Raw genomic sequence first — 12001 nt, forward strand, 5'->3', positions numbered from 1 at the left:
AAGGCTTGACGCCATTGAAAACAAAATTGCCACAATTGAACTTATTGAGGATTTGGATAGAAAGATCCACAATCAAATTACTCAGTACGGATCCAAAGTGGGAATGGTTTTGAAAATTTTAAGGGAGAAGGAACCTATAGTTAATGATTCCTCTAGAATTGGCAAACTAGAAGATGGCATAACCAACTTGGGTTCCGCTTTTGCCGCTGTGCAAAATACTCCAAATCTCACTCTCAAAAAGACCGTCAAGTCTGTTTTTGTTCCTAAAGCTAGTGGTGAGTCATCCAATAAAGATGAAGATCTTAAGATGATAAATGATCACACTACTTATGGTTTGAGCACCAAAGATGACTATACGTGATTCCATCACCTTATGCCTAGCTAAGGGCGTTAAACAATAGCTCTTCGTGACAGCCCGATGCCGACGTTCCGGAAGATTCCCCTCTCTTTACGTTTTCGTCGTGTGTCTATTTATATTGATCGCATCATCATCGCATCATGCACATCATCAGCATTGCATCGGCATCTCCGTTGCCGCCAGTTTTCCAAAACTTGCATCCGTTATTAGTTGTCGCTTTGTCGTTGTTCATTCCGAGCCTGACCGCACACGCACGCGCCCGCGGCACCGTCAAAACCTTGTTTTTAAAGTGTGCGTAAAACTTTCTCTGATCGGGGTGAAACTTGGCATGCGGTCGTAATTAGATATAGCTAGGTCGCGTGTCGAATTTCGTCGCGATTGGAGTCCGTCTGGTACCCGAACGGTCGACCGTAGCGGCACCGTATTCGGTCTACCGTCGGACGGTTGTCGGTGTTTTTATAATATGTTGTCGGGTGCCCGTTTTCCCTCTCATCTCCGCCTAGCCCCTCTGCACAGTGCATCGACCCTACACGTAGCCCAGTTCGAAAACCTCCCGAAACCCGGACCGGGCGGTCGTGACCGTTGGGCCCGGATCAACTCCGTTTTACCCTAAACCATCATAGGTTTGTCCATTGGACGCCCTAACCTATTTATCCCGCCCGTCCGCCCGTCCGATCTAAATCGGAAGGGTGCAAATACCCCTACCCCAATCCCACATGTTTTAAATAAACCCCAACCCTAGTTTTTAGGGAGCTGTCCCATCCTCCCTGTGCGGCGCCGCCACTCGTTTCCCCGTTGAAATCAACGCCGAGCCAACCTGCAAAGCTCCATTTTCTCTCCAGATCCAATTGCTCCACGTAGCCACTCCAGCTCGCCGGGCACCTGCAGGTCCACGACCATGCCCGAATCCCTCTCCCTCCTTTTCTTCCTTCCCCTATTTCTTCTCTGAACTCTCTCTCCCTCTGTCTTTTTCTTTCTTCAGGCCGCAGCAGCGCCATGGCAGCCCGGAGCTTGCCGTCGTTCGCCCCGCCGTTTCCGCGCCTCCAGAACCTCATCCCCTGCCCAGATCGCCATGGACCTCGCCCTCTGTTTCCCAGATGTGAGCAGTTCTACCGCTACTGAGATTCAGTGTTTTGGGCTAGATGCGTTTTGCAGCAGGCGTTATATGCCGTCTCCGCCGTTATCTGCCGCAAGTAGTCTGCTAGCACGATGGTTAGCGCAGCAGTGCTACCTCCTGAAGGTCCAGGGATCAAATCCCCTTCGATGCGTCTTATTTTTTTTAGGATTTTTGCCCCTCCAATGCAACATCTTTTCCATGTTTATTATACTTGTTGTTTAGTCTATTTTTTTGTCACAACTACTCATTAGTCCAGTGGTAGGGCTACCAGTGTCCATTCAAGGGATCTGGGGTTCAAATCCCAGTTGTTTCCCATTTTATTTTTCCCTTGTTGTTTTTTTATACGCTAGGATTTTTGCTATACCAGGATAAGTATTTTTTTCAAATGCCCCGTAGATTCTATTCCGTGTGTCGGATTTCGACGAGTTAGATATGTAACTTGACTAGAATTTCGTGTAGGTTAATAATTTCCAACTCTCATGCATATTTAGAACTATTTAGTGGCTGTTTGCATAGGTTTGCGTGTCGACGTGTTGAAAACGGTTTAGGTCGTAACTATTTAACCGTAGCTCCATTGGAGATGTGCCATATATGTAAATGGGTCAGTACGACGACTAGAAACACGTGAAGTACTTTGTTTTGCCGTTTAACAAACCTAAAATGTGATTAGGACAAATCTGGACAGAATTAAGATTTAACACATGGGGTCATTTCGGAGATGCTATATGTCGTTTCCGGTCTCATTTAAAATGCCTAGCTAGGTAGATTAATTTGTGCTTCACCCTCGTGCCATGTTTAACAACATTTAATATATCCGTGTACCTGAACGGGAGTGAACTAAATAATTCAACGTGGAGTTTCGTCGATATGCAACTCGTTGCATATCGAGCTTCACTTAATGTGTAGTGTTTGATTGTTGTGATTGTCATGCCTTGCATTAGACCGTTCATGCATCATGTGTGTCTTGCATCGTGTGGTGTATATCGTGTGTTGATGCTTGTTTTCGGTTTCCTCCATCTCGATAGAGTTTCGCAAGCGTGTCGGATGTGAGGACCGTTCGACTACGTCGGTTCATCTGCTTCATGGAGTCATTCTTCTTCCAAGCGGGATCTCAGGCAAGATGATCATTTCCCCAGATACCATTACTATCATTGCCATGCTAGTTTACCGTTTCTATCGATTATGTCTCGTTGCCTACCACATGTTTAATATCAGCCTCTCAACAATGCCATGAAACCTTCAACCTGTTCGACCTAGCAAACCATTGAATGGCTATGTTACTGCTTGCTTAACCCTGTGTTAGCGTTGCTAGTTGCAGGTGCAGATGCTTCCATGCGAAAGCATGGGTTCCTTGTTATATCACCATATTAAATGCTATTTAATTTAATGCACCTATATACTTGGTAAAAGGTGGAAGGCTCGGCCTTTCTAGCCTGGTGTTTTGTTCCACCTTTGCCCCCTTAGTTTCCGGCTACCGGTGTTATGTTCTATAAATGAGCGCTCCTAACACGATCGGGGTTGTTATGGGGACCCCCTTGATAATTCGTTTTAGATTAAAGCTAGTCTGGCAGGGCCCAACTTTGGTACTACATTTGCCTAATAACTAATGAACTGCATAGGGAGTAATTAACCCGAGGAAATTTAATCAACCCCCGGGCCAGTGCTCCTCATGAGTGTTGGCCCCACTTGAGCGATGTCCGGCGCCCCTCTGGTCACCCCGAGGTTTAGCGATCCCGACGTCTAGCTCATCCGCCGTGTCCTGAGAACGAGGTACGCGACTCCTATCCGGATCGTCGACACGTCGGGCGGCCTTGCTGGATTAGTTTTACCTTTGACGAAATATCTTGTGCATCGGGGTTCCGGTGATGCTTTGGGTAATCTCAGAGTTGAGGTTTTCCACTAGGGAATCCGACGAGATCGCAAGCTTCGTGATCGAGGATTTCTATGCGGCTTGTGGTAATTTGTGATGGACTAGTTGGAGCATCCCTGCAGGGTTTAATCTTTCGAAAAGCCGTGCCCGCGGTTATGTGGCAACGTGGAAACTTTGTTTAACACTGGTTCTAGATAACTTGAAGTTAACTTAATTAAAATATGCCAACTGTGTGCGTAACCGTGACTGTCTCTTTCGTGAGTTCCTTCTCCGATCGAGGACACGGTGGGGTTATGTCTGACGTAGGTAGGTGTTTAGGATCATTCATTTGATCACCAGTAGTAACGTCCGTTATGCGTAGATCTTCCCCCTCTTATTTCTTGTACTCGTAAGTTAGCCACCAACTATATGCTTAGCCACTGCTGCAACCTCACCACCTAACCATGCCTCACCCATTAAGCTTTGCTAGTCTTGATACCTTTGGAAATGAGATTGTTGGGTCCCCTGTGTCTCACAGATTACTACAACACCAGTTGCAGGTACAGGTAAAGGTTATTTGACGCGAGCGCGTTGATTTTTCATTTGGAGTTGCTTCTTCTTCTTCTTCTTCTTCATCGATCTAGGATGGGTTCCAGGCCGGCAGCCTGGGATAGCAAGGATGGACGTCGTTCTTTTTTTGTCGTTTGTTTTCGTCCGTAGTCGGACCCTGCTCTTACTCTTGACGAATATGTAATGTACTGATGTGACTCTGATGTAGCTTGTGGTGAGTGTAAGCCAACTCTTTATATATCTCTTCTTTTCAGTACATGTACTTGTAACGATATCCATTCTTGCGACACGACGAGATGCGCTTCTATCCCTGACGAGGCCCTCGTGCCAAATTGAGGATAGGGTCGCATTTTGGGCGTGACACGCTTGTTGGGAGGCAACACAACGAATCTATCCTTTTTCTTTCTGTTTTGTGTTTTCCACACTTTCATAATTCTGTTATGATTGTGTTTTTTGTGTTTCTTTTGCGTTTGTGCCAAGTGAAGCCGTTATGATTAGTCTGTTGGGGAACGTCGCATGGGAAACAAAAAAATTCCTACGCGCACGAAGACCTATCATGGTGATGTCCATCTACGAGAGGGGATGAGTGATCTACGTACCCTTGTAGACCGTACAGCAGAAGCGTTAGTGAACGCGGTTGATGTAGTGGAACGTCCTCACGTCCCTCGATCCGCCCCGCGAACAATCCCGCGATCAGTCCCACGATCTAGTACCGAACGGACGGCACCTCCGCGTTCAGCACACGTACATCTCGACGATGATCTCGGCCTTCTTGATCCAGCAAGAGAGACGGAGAGGTAGAAGAGTTCTCCGGCAGCGTGACGGCGCTCCGGAGGTTGGTGATGATCTTGTCTCAGCAGGGCTCCCCCCGAGCTCCGCAGAAACGCGATCTAGAGGAAAAACCGTGGAGGTATGTGGTCGGGCTGCCGTGGAAAAGCCGTCTCAAATCAGCCCTAAAACCTCCGTATATATAGGTGGGAGAGAGGGGGCCTTGCCTTGGGGCTCAAGGAGCCCCAAGGGGGTCGGCCGAGCCAAGGGGGGGAAGGTCTCCCCCCCAAACCGAGTTGGACTTGGTTTGGTGGGTGGGAGTCCTTCCTTCCCTTCCAACCTCCTCTTTTTTTTCTCTTTGATTTTTCTTTCTAATGCGCATAGGGCCCTTTTGGGCTGTCCCACCAGACCACTAAGGGCTGGTGCGCCACCCTCAAGGCCTATGGGCTTCCCCGGAGTGGGTTGCCCCCCCGGTGAACTTCTGGAACCCATTCGTCATTCCCGGTACATTCCCGGTAACTCCGAAAACCTTCCGGTAATCAAATGAGGTCATCCTATATATCAATCTTCGTTTCCGGACCATTGCGGAAACCCTCGTGATGTCCGTGATCTCATCCGGGACTCCGAACAACATTCGGTAACCAACCATATAACTCAAATACGCATAAAACAACGTCGAACCTTAAGTGTGCAGACCCTGCGGGTTCGAGAACTATGTAGACATGACCCGAGAGACTCCTTGGTCAATATCCAATAGCGGGACCTGGATGCCCATATTGGATGCTACATATTCTACGAAGAACTTATCGTTTGAACCTCAGTGCCAAGGATTCATATAATCCCGTATGTCAATCCCTTTGTCCTTCGGTATGTTACTTGCCCGAGATTCGATCGTCAGTATCCGCATACCTATTTTAATCTCGTTTACCGGCAAGTCTCTTTACTCGTTCCGTAATACAAGATCCCGCAACTTACACTAAGTTACATTGCTTGCAAGGCTTGTGTGTGATGTTGTATTACCGAGTGGGCCCCGAGAGACCTCTCCGTCACACGGAGTGACAAATCCCAGTCTTGATCCATACTAACTCAACTAACACCTTCGGAGATACGTGTAGAGCATCTTTATAGTCACCCAGTTACGTTGTGACGTTTGATACACACAAAGTATTCCTCCGGTGTCAGTGAGTTATATGATCTCATGGTCATAGGAACAAATACTTGACACGCAGAAAACAGTAGCAACAAAATGACACGATCAACATGCTACGTCTATTAGTTTGGGTCTAGTCCATCACGTGATTCTCCTAATGACGTGATCCAGTTATCAAGCAACAACACCTTGTTCATAATCAGAAGACACTGACTATATTTGATCAACTGGCTAGCCAACTAGAGGCTTGCTAGGGACAGTGTTTTGTATATGTATCCACACATGTAAATGAGTCTTCATTCAATACAATTATAGCATGGATAATAAACGATTATCTTGATACAGGAATTATAATAATAACTATATTTATTATTGCCTCTAGGGCATAATTCCAACAGTCTCCCACTTGCACTAGAGTCAATAATCTAGCCCTCACATCATCATGCGAATTACATTGTAATAAATCTAACACCCATACAGTTCTGGTGTTGATCATGCTTTGGCCGTGGAAGAGGTTTAGTCAGCGGGTCTGCTACATTCAGATCCGTGTGCACTTTGCATATATTTACGTCCTCCCCTTCGACGTAGTCGCGGATGAGGTTGAAGCGTCGTTTGATGTGTCTGGACTTCTTGTGAAACCGTGGTTCCTTTGCTAAGGCAATGGCACCCGTGTTGTCACAAAACAAGGTTATTGGATTCACTGTGCTTGGCACCACTCCAAGATCCGTCATGAACTGCTTCATCCAGACACCCTCCTTAGCCGCCTCCGAGGCAGCCATGTACTCTGCTTCACATGTAGAATCTGCTACGACGCTTTGCTTGGAACTGCACCAACTTACCGCACCCCCATTAAGAATAAATACGTACCCGGTTTGCGACTTAGAGTCGTCCGGATCTGTGTCAAAGCTTGCATCGACGTAACCTTTTACGGCGAGCTCTTCGTCACCTCCATACACGAGAAACATCTCCTTAGTCCTTTTCAGGTACTTCAGGATATTCTTGACCGTTGTCCAGTGATCCACTCCTGGATTACTCTGGATCCTACCTGCCATACTTATGGCTAGGCTAACGTCCGGTCTAGTGCACAACATTGCATACATGATAGAGCCTATGGCTGAAGCATAGGGGATGGAGCGCATATGCTCTCTATCCTCATCAGTTGCTGGGCACTGAGTCTTACTCAATCTCGTACCTTGTAAAACTGGCAAGAACCCCTTCTTGGACTGTTCCATTTTGAACCTCTTCAAAACTTAATCAAGGTATGTGCTTTGTGAAAGTCCTATCAGGCGTTTTGATCTATCCCTATAGATCTTAATGCCTAGAATGTAAGCAGCTTCTCCTAGGTCCTTCATAGAGAAACTTTTATTCAAGTAATCCTTTATGCTCTCCAAAAACTCTACGTTGTTTCCAATCAGCAATATGTCATCCACATATAATATTAGAAACGCCACAGAGCTCCCACTCACTTTCTTGTAAATACAAGATTCTCCAACCACTTGTATAAACCCAAATGCTTTGATCACCTCATCAAAGCGTTTGTTCCAACTCCGAGATGCTTGCACCAGTCCATAAATGGATCGCTGGAGCTTGCACACCTTGTTAGCATTCTGAGGATCGACAAAACCTTCGGGTTGCATCATATACAATTCTTCCTTAAGGAAACCGTTAAGGAACACCGTTTTGACATCCCTCTGCCAGATTTCATAATCGAAAAATGCAGCTATTGCTAACATGATTCTAACGGATTTAAGCATTGCTACGGGTGAGAATGTCTCATCGTAGTCAACTCCTTGAACTTGTGAAAAACCCTTTGCCACAAGTCGAGCCTTATAAACGGTCACATTGCCGTTATCGTCTGTCTTCCTCTTAAAAATCCATTTGTTTTGAATAGCCTTGCGGCCCTCAGGCAGTACCTCCAAAGTCCACACTTTGTTCTCATACATGGATCCTATCTCGGACTTCATGGCTTCTAGCCATTTGTTGGAATCTGGGCCCACCATTGCTTCTTCATAATTTGCAGGTTCATTGTTGTCCAACAACATGATTGATAAGACGGGATTACCGTACCACTCTGGAGCAGCACGTGGTCTCGTCGACCTGCGTGGTTCGACAGAAACTTGGACCGGAGTTTCATGATCATCATCATTAACTTCCTCCTCAACCGGCGTTGCAACGACAGAGGTTTCCCCTTGCCCTGCGCCACCATCCAGAGGGACGAGTGGTTCGACAACCTCGTCAAGTTCTATCTTCCTCCCACTCAATTCTCTCGAGAGAAACTCCTTCTCGAGAAAAGCTCCGTTTTTAGCAACAAACACTTTGCCCTCGGATTTGAGATAGAAGGTGTACCCAACTGTCTCTTTTGGGTAACCTATGAAGACGCACTTTTCCGCTTTGGGTTCCAGCTTTTGAGGCTGGAGCTTTTTGACATAAGCATCACATCCCCAAACTTTAAGAAACGACAACTTTGGCCTTTTGCCATACCACAGTTCGTATGGTGTCATCTCAACGGATTTTGATGGTGCCCTATTTAAAGTGAATGCAGCTGTTTCTAATGCATAACCCCAAAACGATAACGGCAAATCGGTAAGAGACATCATAGATCGCACCATCTCTAATAAAGTATGATTACGACGTTCGGACACACCATTACGCTGTGGTGTTCTAGGCGGTGTCAACTATGAAACAATTCCACATTGTCTTAAGTGAGCACCAAACTCGAAACTCAGATATTCACCCCCACGATCAGACCGTAGGAACTTGATCTTCTTGTTACGATGATTTTCAACTTCACTCTGAAATTGCTTGAACTTTTCAAATATTTCAGACTTGTGCTTCATCAAGTAGACATAACCATATCTACTCAAATCGTCAGTGAAGGTGAGAAAATAACGATATCCGCCACGTGCCTCCATGCTCATCGGACCACACACATCGGTATGTATGATTTCCAACAAGTCACTTGCACGCTCCATTGTTCCGGAGAACGGAGTCTTAGTCATCTTGCCCATGAGGCATGGTTCGCACGTGTCAAGTGAATCAAAGTCAAGTGACTCCAAAAGTCCATCAGCATGGAGTTTCTTCATGCGCTTTACACCAATATGACCTAAGCGGCAGTGCCACAAAAATATGGCGCTATCATTGTTAACTCTAACTCTTTTGGTCTCAATGTTATGTATGTGTGTATCGCTATCAAGATTCAATATGAACAATCCTCTCACACTGGGTGCATGACCATAAAAGATGTTACTCATAGAAATAGAACAACCATTATTCTCTGACTTAAATGAGTAACCGTCTCGCAATAAACAAGATCCAGATATAATGTTCATGCTCAACGCAGGCACTAAATAACAATGATTTAAGTTCATAACTAATCCTGATGGTAACTGAAGTGAGACTGTGCCGACGGCGATTGCATCAACCTTGGAACCATTTCCTACGCGCATCGTCACTTCATCTTTCGCCAGCCTTCATCTATTCCGCAGTTCCTGTTTCGAGTTGCAAATATGAGCAACAGAACCGGTATCGAATACCCAGGGACTACTACGAGAGCCGGTTAAGTACACATCAATAACTTGTATATCAAATATACCTGATTTTTCTTTGTCCGCCTTCTTATCTGCCAGATACTTGGGGCAATTGCGCTTTCAGTGACCCATACCCTTGCAATAGTAACACTCCGTTTCAGGCTTAGGTCCAGCTTTGGGTTTCTTCGCCGGATTGGCAACAGGCTTGCCGCTCTTATTTGAATTACCCTTCTTGCCTTTGCCGTTTCTCTTGAAACTAGTGGTCTTATTCACCATCAACACTTGATGCTCTTTACGGAGTTCAGACTCTGCGACTTTCAGCATCGCAAACAACTCGCCGGGAGACTTTTTCATCCCTTGCATGTTGTAGTTCAACACAAAGCCTTTATAGCTTGGCGGCAGTGATTGAAGGATTCTGTCAGTGATAGCCTCTTGCGGGAGTTCAATCCCCAGCTCAGCTAGACGGTTTGAGTACCCAGACATTTTGAGCACATGTTCAATGACAGACGAGTTTTCCTCCATCTTGCAAGCATAGAATTTATCGGAGGTCTCATACCTCTCGATCCGGGCGTTCTTCTGAAAGATAAACTTCAACTCCTGTAACATCTCAAATGCTCCATGACGCTCAAAGCGACGTTGAAGTCCCGGTTCTAAGCCATACAAGACTGCACATTGAACTACCGAGTAGTCCTCCTTACGTGCTAACCAAGCGTTCTTAACATCCTGGTCAGCCGTAGCGGGTGGTTCATCTCCTAGCGCGGCATTAAGGACATAATCCTTCTTCCCAGCTTGTAAGATTAGCTTAAGATTACGAGCCCAGTCTACAAAGTTGCTTCCATCATCTTTCAACTTAGCTTTCTCTAGGAACGTATTAAAATTCAGGGTGACTGTCGCGTGAGCCATGATCTACAACACAAATATATTCAAAGTGGACTTAGACTATGTTCAAGATAATTAGAGTTTAACTTAATCAAATTATTTGCTAAACTCCCACTCAAAAAGTACATCTCTCTAGTCATTTGAGTGGTTCATGATCCACTTACACTAGCTCAAGTCCGATCATCACGTGAGTTGAGTATAGTTTCAGTGGTAAGCATCCCTATGCTAATCATATCAACTATATGATTCATGATCGACCTTTCGGTCTCATGTGTTCCGAGGCCATGTCTGCACATGCTAGGCTCGTGAAGCTTAACCCGAGTCTTCCGCGTGCGCAACTGTTTTGCACCCGTTGTATGTGAACGTTGAGTCTATCACACCCGATCATCACGTGGTGTCTCGAAACGACGAACTGTAGCAACAGTGCACAGTCGGGGAGAACACAATTTCGTCTTGAAATTTTAGTGAGAGATCACCTCATAATGCTACTGTCGTTCTAAGCAAAATAAGGTGCATAAAAGGATTAACATCACATGCAATTCATAAGTGACATGATATGGCCATCATCACGTGCTTCTTGATCTCCATCACCAAAGCACCGGCACGATCTTCTTGTCACCGGCGCCACGCCATGATCTCCATCAATGTGTCGCCATCGGGGTTGTCGTGCTTCTCATGCTATTACTACTAAAACTACATCCTAGCAAAATAGTAAACGCATCTGCAAGCACAAACATTAGTATAAAGACAACCCTATGGCTCCTGCCGGTTGCCGTACCATCGACGTGCAAGTCGATATTATCTATTACAACATGATCATCTCATACATCCAATATATCACATCACATCGTTGGCCATATCACATCACAAGCATACCCTGCAAAAACAAGTTAGACGTCCTCTAATTTTGTTGTTGCATGTTTTAGGTGGTGACCATGGGTATCTAGTAGGATCGCATCTTACTTACGCAAAACACCACAACGGAGATATATGAGTTGCTATTTAACCTCATCCAAGGACCTCCTCGGTCAAATCCGATTCAACTAAAGTTGGAGAAACCGACACTTGCCAGTCATCTTTGAGCAACGGGGTTACTCGTAGCGATGAAACCAGTCTCTCGTAAGCGTACGAGTAATGTCGGTCCAAGCCGCTTCAATCCAACAATACCGCGGAATCAAGAAAAGACTAAGGAGGGCAGCAAAACGCACATCACCGCCCACAAAAACTTTTGTGTTCTACTCGAGAAGACATCTACGCATGAACCTAGCTCATGATGCCACTGTTGGGGAAGGTCGCATGGGAAACAAAAATTTTCCTACGCGCACGAAGACCTATCATGGTGATGTCCATCTACGAGAGGGGATGAGTGATCTACGTACCCTTGTAGACCGTACAACAGAAGCGTTAGTGAACCCAGTTGATGTAGTGGAACGTCCTCACGTCCCTCGATCCGCCCCGCGAACAATCCCGCGATCAGTCCCACGATCTAGTACCGAACGGACGACACCTCCGCGTTCAGCACACGTACAGCTCGACGATGATCTCGGCCTTCTTGATCCAGCAAGAGAGACGGAGAGGTAGAAGAGTTCTCCGGCAGCGTGACGGCGCTCCGGAGGTTGGTGATGATCTTGTCTCAGCAGGGCTCCGCCCGAGCTCCGCAGAAACGCGATCTAGAGGAAAAACCGTGGAGGTATGTGGTCGAGCTGCCATGGAAAAGTCGTCTCAAATCAGCCCTAAAACCTCCGTATATATAGGTGGGAGAGAGGGGGCCTTGCCTTGGGGC

Source organism: Hordeum vulgare, chromosome 2H (assembly GCF_904849725.1).
Source record: "Hordeum vulgare subsp. vulgare chromosome 2H, MorexV3_pseudomolecules_assembly, whole genome shotgun sequence".
Lineage (NCBI taxonomy): Eukaryota > Viridiplantae > Streptophyta > Magnoliopsida > Poales > Poaceae > Hordeum > Hordeum vulgare.